Here is a 15274-nt window from a genome sequence, read left to right on the forward strand (position 1 = left end):
CTTGGTCTGTTTGTTGGATTTGATCATACCAAATGCCGAATTGAGAAAGATGGACAGACTATAGCCACTGCTCCTCGAAACGGTAATTTGTTTGAAATCTCTCTCAATGATGCTGTAGCAAATGTTGTCACTGCTCTAGGTGATCATGATTGCAAATTATGGAATCACCATTTTGTTCATGCTGATTTCTCAAAACTCCTTGATCTTCAACGTCGTGATCTTGTTCATGGCATGGATCTTAAAGTCCATCCCCATATGGGAATTTGTGAATTTTGTGCTCTTGGGAAACACAATCGTAAACCCTTTGCTCTTTCAAATACAACTCATTCTCATGACATATTGGATCTTGTTTATACTAATATATGTGGATCTCTACCTTCTTCGAGATCACAATATCGCTACTTCATTACTTTCATTGATGATTTCTCAAGGTATGCGACTGTATTTCTACTTAGACAAAAATCTGAAGCCTTATCTGTTTTCAAACAATTCCACAAGGCTGCGGAACTTCAAACTGGTCGTTGCCTTAAGAAGCTTCGTAGTGACAATGGAGGCGAATATGTTTCTCGAGAGTTTGTGAGTTACTGTGCTGACAATGGAATTCATCATGAACACACTATTCCATATTCGCCTCAACAGAACGGTGTTGCTGAACGAAAGAATCGCACTATTCTCAATGTTGTAAGATGTATGTTGATTCATTCTGGCTTATCTCGTGTTTTTTGGGTTGAAGCTACTTTGACAACAGTATTTATTCAGAATCATCTTCCTACTAATGCACCCTCTGGTAAGATACCCATCACAGCATGGACAAGTGACATTCTTTCTGTATCTCATTTTCAAACCTTTGGATGTATTGCTTATATTCATGTTCCCAAAGAAACACGAACAAAGCTTGATGCTCCTGGTCTTAAAGTTATTTTTATTGGATATTCTGACACTTCCAAAGGCTACAAATTCTGTGACCCTTCCTCCAAGAAAGTAATTGTGAATCGTGATGCTACTTTTAACGAACAGCTTATGGGAGGCTCATGGTCCATGGATGATTCTGATGATACTAAATCATTGCTTCAGGCTTTTCCATTTCTTTCAGAAGATGAAACTCTTCCTATTGAGAAACTTTCCTCTTCACAACCATCCATTCCGAATGTTGCCAATGATGATATTGATATTTTTGTTGATCTGCCTATTGATTTTGAACATGGCTCATGTCATGTTTATGATGACGATATTGCTGATAATTCTTTTTCTACTTCCGAAGATCCCATTACTTATGATGAAGCTATCTCTTCACCACAAAAGGATCAATGGCAAGAGGCTATGGAAGCAGACTACGATTCTCTTATCTCTAAAGGTACATGGATACTAACTGAATTACCTCCTGGTCGTACAACTATTAAATGTAAGTGGGTGTATAAGACAAAAGTAAAAGCAGATGGATCTTTTGACAAGTTCAAGGCACGTTTAGTTGCAAAAGGTTACTCCCAAGTAAGTGGTGTTGATTATCAAGAGACTTTTTCACCAGTTGTTCGCATTACAAGTGTTCGAGTTTTATTGGCATTTGCTGTTCAATTTGATTTAGAAGCTCATCAAATGGATGTGCGAACTACTTTTCTTAATGGTGACTTGGAAGAGGAAATTTATATGGAACAACCAGAAGGGTTTGTTATTCCAGTAAAGAAGACCTTGTTGCTCAACTCCATAAGGCACTATATGGTCTCAAACAAGCTTCGCGAGCCTGGTATACAAAATTTGATCTTTTTCTCACCTCTAAAGGATTCATCTCTTGCTCGTCAGACCCCAACTTATACATAAAACGCCAAGGTAGCAGTTTTGTGATTCTTGCTCTTTATGTGGATGATACCATCCTTGTTTCCAATGATTTGGGATTTCTTCAGCAAGTGAAAAAGTTATTGTCTTCTGCATTTGATATGGTGGATCTTGGAGAGATTCACTCGTGTCTTGGCATTCAAATCCAACGGAACCGTACAAAAGGTATTTTATTTCTTTGAAAGTCAAAGTTTATTGCAGATACTATTCAAAAATTTGGTATGGAATCTGCACATTCAGCCAACACACCTTGTCTTGCGAGCTCTATGAAGAACACTTCTGACAATGGCGGTCAACTTGTCACAAATCAACCTTATGCTAACTTGATTGGATGTCTTTAGTTTGTTGGCATGAACACTCGTCCTGATATTCTGTTTGCTGCTAATTATCTTGGACAACATCTTGCATATCCTTGTTTTAAGCATTGGGCTATTGCAAAGCATGTATTGAAATACTTGAAAGGCACTACAGATTTTGGTTTAGTCTATCGACGACAACTCACATCGGATTCTATGCAATCTCTTTCTCTTTTGGGTTACACAGATGTAGACTGGGCAAGCTCACATTTATCTATGCGATCTACTAGTGGAAATTTCTTCTTTATAAATGGTTGTCTTGTTTCTTGGACTAGCAAGAAACAATGTTGTGTTACAGTTTCTACGACTGAGTCAGAATATGTTGCGGCATCACTTGCAGCTCGTGAGTTGATTTGGCTTTGACAAATGCTGGTTGATATTGGTCACTCTCCTCTTTCTAGCACACCCTTGCGGTGTGACAACCAAAGTGCTATTAGTCTTGCAAAAGACTATGTTCAACATAATAAGTCAAAGAACATTGCTGTCCATTATCATTATGTCAGGTATGAAGTACGCAAAGGAACCATTATGGTTGAACACTGTCTAAGTGACCAGATGATTGCAAATATTTTGACCAAAGGCCTCAACGAGTCACGTTTCATCCTCTTGCGCTCGGAGCTTGGAGTTGCTTTGGCCTCACTCTTTCTAGATTAGCTTCTTTGCTATTGTAATAGCTTTGTACATATGACATTGTAATCTTTTAGGTACCATGCACTATGCACACTCCACATTTGCACATTGTGATCTCTAAGTCACTTGAATATTTGTACATAGATGCACAATTCACTTTCACATCATCATCGCTGGTTCATATTTTCACATTGTATAGGGGCTTGGGTTTTTCCCTTGAACTCCCCAAGGGTTTTTTCATCCAAAGCTAGAGACCTTTGTTTGAGTGGGGGTGTTGGAGCTATATATGGCTCACTCTACTCAACTTGGTCTCACCTATATATTTGTATCTTGTCCTCAATATGAATCAGTCTTTGGGAGCGTATATGGTGTGTCTCTTGTCTCGTCTCTCTCTCTTTCTCTCTACATCTCAACAGGCCTAAGCTTCTCTTGCAATTTTTCATAATAAATGATAATTTAATTGACAAAAACAACTGTTATAGTGGTGATGAACAACGGAATCAATCTGATCCTCTAGTTATAAATGCAATACCTATAACAAGCCCATAATTTGAAACATTGATTCAAGAATTTTGAAGAAATTAGAAGGTCCTATTAAAGGATGACACAATGATATAGATTGTAAATGAAGGGACCATATTATATGCATTTCCACATGATTATGTCAACTTTCAAGAACTTGGTAATGATTTTGTGGGTGTGGGTATTGAAAGGGCAAATGCAATCACTGAGAATATGGTTGAAGTGGGTAGTATCACTTTGCTAAAGTGGCCCATCAAGCAAACAAAAATGTTGAATGGGAGCCCATTACAACGCTTTGTTCATATTGATGGTAAGCATGATAGATGTGAGGATGCATCCAATGATGATAATGTTCGAAAAAATCTTGATGGGAGTAACGTTGTCCCTTTGTCAAGGAAGAGACGATACCTTTCATCAACACGACTCAAAAAGCAAAAGTAGCACCGACTGCTGCCTTTTGTCTCTCATCCGAGTCAATTCAAAGGGTTTCATGCATTGATTGTTGTGGACAAAAATGTTGTCAGTTTGCAAAGAATTTTGGAGACAGTCTTAGAAAGCACACACTAATTATGTTTATGATGTTCTTTCTTTGCTATCAGAAAGATGAGAAGATGCGATATCAATGCAGGCTAAATGGCTCTATTGTTTGTTGTAGAGCATGGTATGAGCTACATGGAATACCAAAGACATCATTTTATCGCTACAAGGAAAGTTTTGAAAATGGTGTGCGCCATGTGTGCCTGGGAACGCATATACATTGAGAAGAGGACTTTAACATACTAGTTTAGCAAGAGCATTGGTAAACGAGTTTGTGAATAAAAACTCTGAGAAGATGCCACATAGAAGTAGAACACTTCTAGATGGCTCAAGAAACCTTCTTCTTCGACGAGAAACAAGTAGATCTTCTCAAAATCAAGAGAGAGAGAGAAAGGGAGAAAGAAGAGAGAGAGAGAGAGAGAGAACAGAAAAATACTCACGCGCACAACAAAAGAGTGAGTTCTCTAGGAATATTTATATTCAATCAAAGCAAGGCTAGAACTAAATTCAAAAAGAGCTCTTCTCTTCAAAGAGAGAGAGAGAGAGAGAGAGAGAGAGAGAGAGAGAGAGTTCACATGACAACAAAAGATGGAGCATATATTATGCATGGTGCACATATTCAAAAACTCAACCACAAAAATATGTTTGCATAATATATTCATGATAAGATGGATCAAAAGAAGACTTTCATTCCTCGAATACGTATTGTTCTTAAGGGTGTGGATTCAGGATACAATTTGCAGGTGGCATTGATAAGTATGATAACTCATGGACATGGAGAAATTCATTACCGACACTTTGTCTTGAAGGGTTAGTGTCCAGATTATCCAAATATTACAATTGGCTCAATTGCTAATTGTTTACATAACCTAGAGAGGATAGATAAGCATCCTCTTGGGGATCTAGTAACAAATGGGCTTCCAAGGAGTAGTGTTTCACTACTACATGCTTTGAACTCAAGGGATGCTTTGGACTACCACAACTTGTGTGATGGAAAAGAGCCCATTGTGCAACCATCAGAAACTGCAGAAGAGGAATGAAGGTCAACATTTCAAAAGCTACCAGAGAACTTGTTACTACAACTAGATAATTGTGCAGGGGAAAACAAAAATCAATATTTATTCGACTATTTGTCAATGCTTGTTGCAAGAGGGGTTTACAAAACTATCCAACTAGGATTTTTGATGGTCGGGCATACACATGAGGACATAGATGCGATGTTCAGTAGGTTTTTAGAGAAGTAGAGAGTAACCCAAACATATACTCTGCTGGCGAAATAGCTCATCCTCATCTCCAGCTCCAATTCTGTTTACATAGGTCCCTGATTTCAAGAAATATCTTTGTGATGGAAAAGACATACTTGTTGGACATTCCAAACCACTTCAATTTATGCAAGAGGAGACACCAATGATGCATTATAAAGCACATGTAGGTGTGTCAAGTTGGAGTGGAAGTATTCGTCTTTGGAAAATAGATACATAAGGCAAACCAATGTTACCACATGGAGATCCACCTTTGGTACCAATGATGAAGTATGTCAAGGCTTATGAAGAAGTGATTTCAGGGCTGAAGAACTGTATAAGGTTTTGGAAAAATTTAGGGAGTGGTTCAAGTGTGCCATGATATTATAGACCTTTGATAGATTATTGGAGTAAGGTAATTGATGAGATTGGAAAAGTAATAATATCATAGGGATTTATCCGACATTGATAATGAGCCTACATCACCAAACTACAAAAAAAATTTGATTCAATATTTGGCACCTTGCGCGAGAAAGGGTGGGATGACAGATGCTCAAGGTTACACTAACTTTTGGAAAGGTTTTTGGGTTGTCAACTATAAGGACCCACAAGTGTGGGAAACTGTAGATACAATTGTTTGATCCTGGAGACCCAGCAAAGAAGGACCATTTTCTAGACTTAAGATCCTAGAAAGGCATGCTCTAAAACCCAAAGCAGGCCTTGATCGTTCACATCAATCACGCTTGGATCAAAGTTTGGATACGGTATCAAATTTTCAGTAGATATGTGCAGCTTCTATTGTGACTTAATAGTCAATTTTGAAAACAGGGTCTTTGGTTGTACCTTTCTTTGTTTTATTTAATCAATAGTATTTCTTCAAATTCATGTGTTGTGTGTACTCTTGTTTTGGTGTTTATGAACACCACAATCCTATAAGATTTTCACTCTTTGAACCAACCATACATAGAAAACTTTAAGTGAAAATTTCCCAAATTACACGAATTTGATCGATTTGGAGATCCCCATAATTAATGAGGGGTTTCTACCAAAATACCTAATATGGTCTTTACTTTCCCAGGCATTAGAATGGCCCTTCAGACACTTGAACCCTCTTTCCCAATTGGCCTTTCTTGAGCCATTTTGGGCCCAAAAAACCACATTATGCATACGTTTTTACCATCTCTTGCCTACCCAGGCCTTGCATACCATCTTTAACACTTGACCTCACACCTGTAGGGACCCTTTGCACTACTTGGAACCACCTTTAGCTCGAACCAACTTTGCTTGCACCAACGTGCATCGGCTAGGAAGGGGGGAGTGTTTGGCCATAATAGCTCACATGCACCCTCCTAGTCAGACACACAATCCAAAGCCACATTTTTGACATATTGTATCTTATTTTTTGGGAAACTATGTAAATTGATCCTAGAGCTATAGATCCTTGAGTTGAGCTGTAAATGTGTGATTATGTACTCAAGACCCAAAGTAGCTAACCATTGGCCATCTTTTAAAGCCTTAGGTATAAAAGCCAATAACTCTAGTTTAAAAATGATGATTCTTTTGGAAAAAAGAGCTTTGTTGAACAAACTATCAAGTGGCTTCACAACTCAAATTTGTACATGCCATCATTGGGGATGGAGTAGCCCGATGCCTTGTGCAAGCTAAGCTATCCAAAATAACCATTGTTTCATGCCTCAATACCATTTTTTGTCCATTCTTTATGACAGAAGTACCCAAAATTGAATATTTAGTGCCAAAGCAAGGACAGTAATGTTTGAGGTAATAATGCCGATAATGTATGCGATAATAACATGTTTCCATCTTGAATATACATCTTCTTGAAGTAATCAACTATTGTGTATCATATTGACTTGGTAAAAATCCTTCTAGTGAGTGCATGTACTTATCCAATCAGAAAGAAAAACTTTTTGCCTTGGCACTATTGTAGGAGAGCATGTAGGGGATCGGGTTGTCAAGTGATGGCATGGGTGGCACCGCAACTAGTGTTATGATATGCCATTGTGAAATAATCTTGACAATTCAATTGTCGTCGGTGGTCCTAGACCCTCCTGTTGTGTGTGTGTGTGTGTGTGTGTGTGTGTGAGAGAGAGAGAGAGAGAGAGAGAGTGAGAGAGAGAGAGAGAGAGAGAAGAGAGAGAGAAATTCTCAGTGCCGAAGATGATGGCCTAGACCTCAACCGAAGAGAAGCAAAGACTGGTACTTCTTATGCCCTTGAATTGACATTTTGAGAAGCCTTATATTAGCACCGATATTGAGAAACATGCATGCAATTGGGATTGAAAAGTTGTGCAAATTTTCCAATGTTCGATTGATTGTAGGATATATATGATGAACCTGATCTGACGTCAGAGAACTCAAAAATGCGGAGGAGGTTGGTGGCTCATTTGATAAAAAGGCCTTAGGCCAACCAAGTAATCACATAAGCAATCGCCTTTTTAAGAAGCTTCTCTCTGAATTTAAAGGTAATCCACATGCCCTCAACTTTGTTTTTTATTGCATCTGGCCATCATCTGCTAGCTACAATCTCATTGACAAGCTTGGTTGGCCTTGTTGTGACAATTTATTTTCTCAAGCTATAGTAAAATACTAATGAGGATTTTTTTTTCAGCAAATAGTATATCACGATGAGTTCTTTGCCCATCATAGCATCTTCCAAATTGCGACATGCCTTCAAGACGCAAGCATAGATGCTATGCTTGGATTTGGAGAGATGTTCTTGCTTTGCATCAACTAAGAACAGTCCAGAGCTTCCTGGCCCTGCGCATGTTTGGCGTATCCCACAATGAGTGCATTCTGAGAGTTAACATTCCGGATAGTCAACTCCTTGTGTTTTTTGAAGTACATCGCATCTTCCTCGCCCTATCTGTGTTCTACATATCCTGCAATTAGTGTGTTTCAAGAGTCAACATTCTATACAAGAAGCTCCACAAGCACTTTCTGTGCTTTTTGAAGTACACCATATTTGGCATACTTGTCGACCAAGACAATGCCAAGCACAAATTCTCTTTTGTGCAACCCTTGACTAACAATATCATCGTAAATTTGTTTACCCATATCAATGTCTTGCGTAGCGCCACATGCCTTCAAGAGGAACGCATACGTAATTGCATATGGAGCGATGCCCTAGTTTCGCTTCCCAGTGGCGTTGCCACATTTGGCATACGTGTCGACGGAGGCAATGCCAAGCATAATGTTTTTTTCAACAGCCCCTAACTAACAATATCATCATGAGCTCTTTTGCCCATCTCAGCGTCTTGCAAGTTGCCACGTGCCTTCGAGAAGCAAGCATAGGTGATTGCATTTGGAGAGATGCGCTCCCTGGCCCTGCCACGTAGATTGTTGATCATATGTTTGCTGTTCTCTCCATGCACTGCTAAATGGAATTGGCCCATGTGACAATATGACTCAAAGGACAATTTTGAAAGTTATACGTACTCCATGTGACAACTTTTGAAAGTCATATGACGGGGCGCCACGCGGCCGTTCGTGAGAGAAGGGCCACATCACCTGCTATATTGACTGACAAGGCCCGTGAGGAATCGATGATGACACACTAGTACCCGCGCACATGTTCTTATCCTTAGAAGTTATAATGCAGTGAGCTGGAATTCACTGCTCAGTAACTTCCATCATCCCAAGTCGCGCACTTTTCCTTGTATGTATAAGTAGCCTTACAGGCCCAGCTTCAGCCAGCATATCCGAGTTTCTGCTGTTAGAAGGCATAACTTATAAGAGCTCTCTCTCTCTCTCTCTCACACACACACACACATACACACACACACACACACACAATCGCCTAGAATCATGGCCGCACCTGTATTCTATACCATATCCTCAGTCCAATATCAGGGATACAAGCTGACACAACGGGGCCCTCAGGTTGTGCTGGAAGCGGAAGACACTGATAACCCATTTCAGGTATAAATGAAGGAGTGTGTGAAATGTGTGTGTTCATGAGTGAGAGAGAGAGAGAGAGAGAGAGAGAGAGAGAGTGCACGAGTTGCAGGTGTGGTACAAGGACGACTGGTGGAGATTTACGGAGGACAAGGCAGGCAATCCAGCGACGTTTGCCCTCATCAACAACGGCTCTAAGGCGGCTCTCAAAGCGGACGCCGATGGCCACGCCTTCTCATGTACAGTTACTGTTACGTACATCACTCACAGCTAATCATATATGATCATGCACGAAATGAAACTGGACCTCCCATTACGAGCCTAGCTTGGATCAGTAGAGCCCTCACCAACAGAAGAGCGCCTAGCTTGGGATCAGTAGAGCGCCTTGCTTTGTAGTGAAGTATAGCTTTTTGGTTTATATGATCTCGTTTAGTATCAGGCATGAGAAGTAATATTGATTGTGTAGGTGTCTCTCTTCACTGAGTACGATCGCTCTAAAGACACCACCCTGACCACCGCGTGGACACTGCGCGCAGTTTCCTCCTCGTCGGAGTACGTGACCATCTTCTCGGTGGCTCTTCAGATGCCCTTGAGGCTTGGCATTGGGGCGTCCGCTCCAAAACCAGCGAGGGTGTTGCTGCCATTCTCAACGCCTCCTCCTCCTCTGCTACAGGACGTGGACCCTCGAGGCTTTCGGTAACTCGATCTCTCCCCGTTGTCTCTCTCATTTCCTCACTTGGGCTTGAAATAATGGATATCAGTATCAAGGATACCATTGGGTTTTTTCATGAACGATCCACTGTATATACAAGGACCTTAAACACACTTGATAGAGAGGGTTCACAGATAATAAATTATGAAAGACTCAAATCAACTAATGTATGTCATGCCTCCAGTTCCAAAGGCCTATATTCTCCAATCACAATGGGTTAGCCAGATTCTTGTTGCTAAACCACCTCATACGGACGTAACATTCACCTCTAGTGCGGGCTCTTTCAATAACGAGCTTGGAGTAGTTGGAGTCAATCAAGCAAACACAAATGGAGTGCAAGAGGTAGTACATTCCTCTTTCCATGTTATCAACCCTCTAAAGTAAACACTTACTTTTCTCTTAAAAAATAAAAAAACTAGCTATGTTATATGTTACAAATTGTCACAAACTTCCATCAACTTCCAAAACTGCAATCTAATGATAGAACTAGCTACATATGGTTTTTAGGATAGCCATACGAATTAATTTGTATTTGATATGTCACGAAAATAGTCCAAGCAAATTCTCCTACAAATTCATTATGGTCCCAAAGGTGAGGAGGAGCTCAACTTGAGTAACTCTAAACTCTATAGTAGTAAAAATAATGCATCAATTGATGCCACCATTCTTTGACTAGGGGCAATCTTGAGAAGCGTCTCTAGGTGAATCTTGAACTTGTTGCAAGCATTGAGGGTGTACCTCACATTTATATTTTGACCCTAATGTGTTCAAGTATCCACCCATTTAAATAAATAGACATTTTAAATAGAACATTAAAACTAGAAACAGATCTATACATGTCAGTCCTTTTTTTCCACCTCTTCTTCAAAAATTTGATTAGATGGGCCTCATTAATCTCAAGATGACGTGTGACAACTTTGTCAAATTATACCTGATTATGTTGTCATGTTAAGGTGTATAGCTAGAGCATTTCAAACATTGGGATTATGAAAGTAATATTTTTAGATATGATTTTATATTTTTATGTACACACTCCACCGTTGTACACATAATATTAGACATATTACTTGATGATGGCCTTAGGTTGGTTGAAGTGCCTGCTGCGAGTCCACTCGAAGATTCGAACTCTTCATTCTTTATCATTAGTAAGATGAATGGAAAAGCTTTAAAAGGATCCACAAAACCAGGAGATCAGGTATGGTTTACATTTTCTTATTTCTTGAATAATCATATGAGATCACATAGCCCACTGCACTTCCTATTCATGCTAACCTATAGTTTTAATTATGAATAATATTTTATATGTGAGCCACCAATTGTTTATCACATTTCAACAAATGAATATTTATAAATATTTATTTTTGGTCCTACATAGGTCATATTAACAGAGTTTGATCCTCTTGATTACAACTTTGTCTGGTCCGAGGATCGATCATTGAGTAATGGACAGAGATACCTTGCCATAAATCTTGCAAATAGTGATAGCAAACTACATTGGTTTCTTCCACCGGACAATGAGTACCAAAACGCGCTTATAACCATCCTCTTACCTTACGTGAAGCTACAAGTTCGTCTAATACTAGAAGCCAATGGAGTTTTGTTCCCTTTACCTCTTGATGTAAGCTTTACTTGAAGCCTCATTGATGCAATATATTTGTTAAACCTTTTAATGATAATATTGATGAGATTTTTATAGTGTTTCTAATTGATGATTATTGATGTTCCAGGCCATTCATGTGAATTTCATGCTTGATGGAAGAAGTAGCTTATTTTTCACTTCCTTCGTACATTTTTTAACCATGTCTACCACTTTTTAAGAAGCCAACAATAAAATGTACTTGACCATCGAATAAAGACATGTACTTTATTCACTTTTATGTTTTTAATGGCTCAAAAAAACATACAATGTTGATGTGTTATGAAATAATGATGTTACAATCCATCCTTTAAATCTCTATGGGTATTCATTACCATCACATCTCAAATTCCCATCTCGTGTACACCCCACTAAATACCATATCTCTTCTAAATTAAAATCTCAATTTGCAAACTGGTTTTTTGTTTTACCAAGGTTTTGTGGTTGTCCTATGTACATTTCCTCTCAAATTTGCAGGGTGCTACCCCCAATGTCCTATCTAGTTGTGGGTCCAATTTTGCACACATCTTGAATTTTAGGGTACATGGATCACAAGCAACATTTTGAAATCTCTCAAAGAACAATGGTTAGGCGGCGGCGTTCGGATCTCACAGCCAAAAAAATGATTGATTTTGGCAATGGGGGAACATGGATATATCGTGATCCATGTTCCATCCTCTTGTGGACTGTGGTTGCATGCAAGATTTTGCCCTTTGTGGGGAATTCATTGGTAAAATGTTTTTGAATCTCGATATCATTTGATATCTTGATGGGCCCCTAAAAATTTACAAAATCCCTATCTTACATTTGATTTGTGCAGATATTTTGATGATTTTTGAACCATTCACAATTGATCTTGCTTAGTTAAGGTTCATACCTATGAAATCTGGTGGGGTAAGAGGCCTATGAGTGTCCGTAGTAGATGAAAAACTGGTAGCTTATAGCTCTACCTCAAAAGCTGTGTGTGTGTGTGTGTGTGTGATAGAATGCAAATGATCTCTATCCTTCCCAATTTTTCCTATTTTCTCCCTGCCTACGCGGAGTGTTGAGTGTTGAGCTCTTGCTTTGCAAATTCAAATGTTTGTTTTCAAAACTTCATTCCTCATTTTCTAGCTTTGTTTTTTAATTTTTGATCCTTATTAGTTTAAAAAGATAAGAAAATTACTAAAAATTAGTATTATTTGGTCAAAAATTTAGCCAAAATTATTCCATACACTCTATATATATACTCTAATTCTAGACATCATGTCTGTCAAGATTTGTTGTTATGGCTCATTAGTATGCCTAATAAGAGTTAAATATTACTAAAAGAAAAAACAAACATTTTAGTGACAAAACACTCATCATCTTGCAGCTTTAGATCTTGCAACAAGCATCTCAAGCTACTATTACTCCCCACTTCCCATCCTGAGTCATCCCAGACGAAGGTTTGTGCAATGTGCCTGGGCACAAACAGCATGTCTATGCAAGGCCGTGGAATGTGTCCCTATTACGTGTAAGGAAGACACGGAATTGGGTAACAATATGATGTGCATTAGGCGGATAATGAACCAATTGTGCAAAGGTTTTCATTGGCAAGGTTCTATCTAAATTGTGTTGTTTTAAAAAAAGCTTTTGTAAATGGCATGCTCATGATCATTCTTTGATGGTTGGTTTTGTGAGTACTTTTGGTGGGTAATCATTTCGCTAGGCATAGCTTTTTGTACCCACGTGTAGTTTGGTTGTGCAGATTGCCAAGGTTGTTGCGTTTTGGTTGCTTGGGTCTCTATTGCTAAGTTGGTTTATTGGAGGTTGGTGGTTTGGTTGATTTGGATTCTGAAATCTATTTGTACTTGGGTTAACTAAATAAAGTGTTGGTCTCCTGTGTGGATTTCTTTTTCCAAGTATAACCGCATTGAGGATTCCGTTTCCTATGGAATGTGGCTGGATTGAGATGGAAGGCTCCTTTGAATTTGGTGGCTTGGGTAGCCACATCTGCTTTAGGCTCGTTGTCATTATTGATTTCTTTATCCAAACTTTTTTGATTTATTTTCCTTGGATTTGTGAGGTTATATAGGCCGCAATGCAGACTGTGATTCTAGTTGTACTTGGTCCACATTCCAAAAATGATATGTTGGTGCCAACGAAGTGACATACGAGGTGCCCTTAACACTAGTTTGGTACCAAAAGAAGACCCTTAAGTGTCCTTTTTTTTAATTTAAATTAAATGCTACTTGCATTAGACGGTTTATTTAAGAAAACCCTCTTGATATGCTTAGATATGTTAACTAGAGGATCTTTAAAAATATAACCTTGCATTTTAGAATCTACCATGATGAAGAACTATACTCATCAAATTGACCCTTGTAAGACTATGATTGATGGTGTCATTTCACAGTTTTGCTATAGATAATTGAAAGTTTCACGTTCAAAAAAATTGACTTGGGAGTATATGAAATAATGGAAAGTTCTATGTGTTTGATATAGCCATTTCATTCATATCGTTGTATACAAAGAAAAATATGTTTTTGATGTATTTGAGAGTTTTAGAAAGTGATACATTGCTTACCCTTTCCATTGAGGACTCAAGGTGGCAAGTAGAAGGGCTTTGGTATGCAACAATTATTGGATTATTTAAAATATTCAAAACTGCATAAGAGAGAATTTTGATATTTTCATTCTGAGATGCTTTCGAATATATCTAATTCGAGACAAAGATCAAATACGAAACACCTGCAAAATTATATCTATACTATTCTATATAGATACAACTAGTATCAATACGTACATATTTGGTGTCCACAAAACCTTGGTATAATGTTATTAGACTCAAGATTTTCAAGACAAGATTGACAGATAAAAAAAAAGAATAAGAGACAAGAAGCAATGAAGATTTATAAAGAGTTAAGAAGCCTAAAAAATACGTTCTGTTTCAAATAAACATGAATATCATATTTCATCAAATTATTCCACTAAAACAATCTAAACATTCCATAGGGGACCTTTGGAAGACAAAATTATGCTCTTTTTAGCACGTGCTCAAGTATGAAATTATGTCTATGACTTGCGTGTGACTTGGAAACTTGTCTTTAAAGTGCATTCCACGGTTTTGTAACAGTAAGTGCTAACACTTGGCTTTTATAAATATAAAAAAGGCCATCTCTAAAAAAAGATATAAGAGTTTTATGATTTTTTGGCAAAACAGCTTGAAATTTTACTAAAATTTATGACTTAGAACTTACCAGAATTCTATCTATACGGATTGTATATTGACATGGAGAAAAATCCAATGTTTTCTTTGCCTCATAACAAACCTATGGTAGAAATAAGGTATAAAAAACTTCTTTCTAGCTTGACAAATAAATTGCCAAAACTTGGAAGGAAAACAGGACACTTAAGTGTCCAATTACAGGACTAGTGCGCAGATTGAACTTTAGGGTGTCATATCGCCAATCTTGAATGGCTTCGTACGTTTGTATCCACCACGAGACTCCTAAGATAAGTGCTTCATTGAGATCATTGTTGTCCATTATGTGGAGTTGATGTGGACAGTGATTGCGTCAATGTTGATTGATATGTTAGCTTGTCCTAAGCTAACCATTGTGCCTTTGTTGGCTGCTCTCAGCTCGATCTTCATTGGTATAAATATCTCATCTGATAGCGTGAGGTATGTCGAATACTTCATGGAATCGTTATGTGCATCCATATCTACAAGTTCTCTTTCTGTTGATCCATGTGTTAGCTATATATTGATCCGTATATCCATACCATCAAGACAATTTGGCCCTGTCTAAATTGCCTCGATAGGAGGAGATGGGGTTTTTAATTGTCGAATTGGAGCTGTGTTGTGCCATTCTTTACGATTTAAAAATCAACAAATTTGCTTCCTCCTGGACATGGTCGTGGATGGCTTGAG

The 15274-nt window shown here is 38.3% G+C and overlaps 1 pseudogene across 1 annotated transcript; it reads left to right on the forward strand.

Moving 5' to 3' along the window:
* Positions 1-8786: 8786 nt before the first annotated feature.
* On the forward strand, positions 8787-11438 carry LOC147458971 (uncharacterized; annotated as a pseudogene). The gene is made up of 6 exons (XR_015187986.1): positions 8787-9055; positions 9144-9270; positions 9498-9727; positions 9928-10123; positions 10827-10938; positions 11119-11438. The product of XR_015187986.1 is annotated as an uncharacterized LOC147458971 (transcript).
* The last annotated feature ends 3836 nt before the right edge of the window (positions 11439-15274 follow it).

The sequence above is a fragment of the Adiantum capillus-veneris genome, chromosome 4 (assembly GCF_014529385.1).
Source record: "Adiantum capillus-veneris isolate H3 chromosome 4, ASM1452938v2, whole genome shotgun sequence".
Lineage (NCBI taxonomy): Eukaryota > Viridiplantae > Streptophyta > Polypodiopsida > Polypodiales > Pteridaceae > Adiantum > Adiantum capillus-veneris.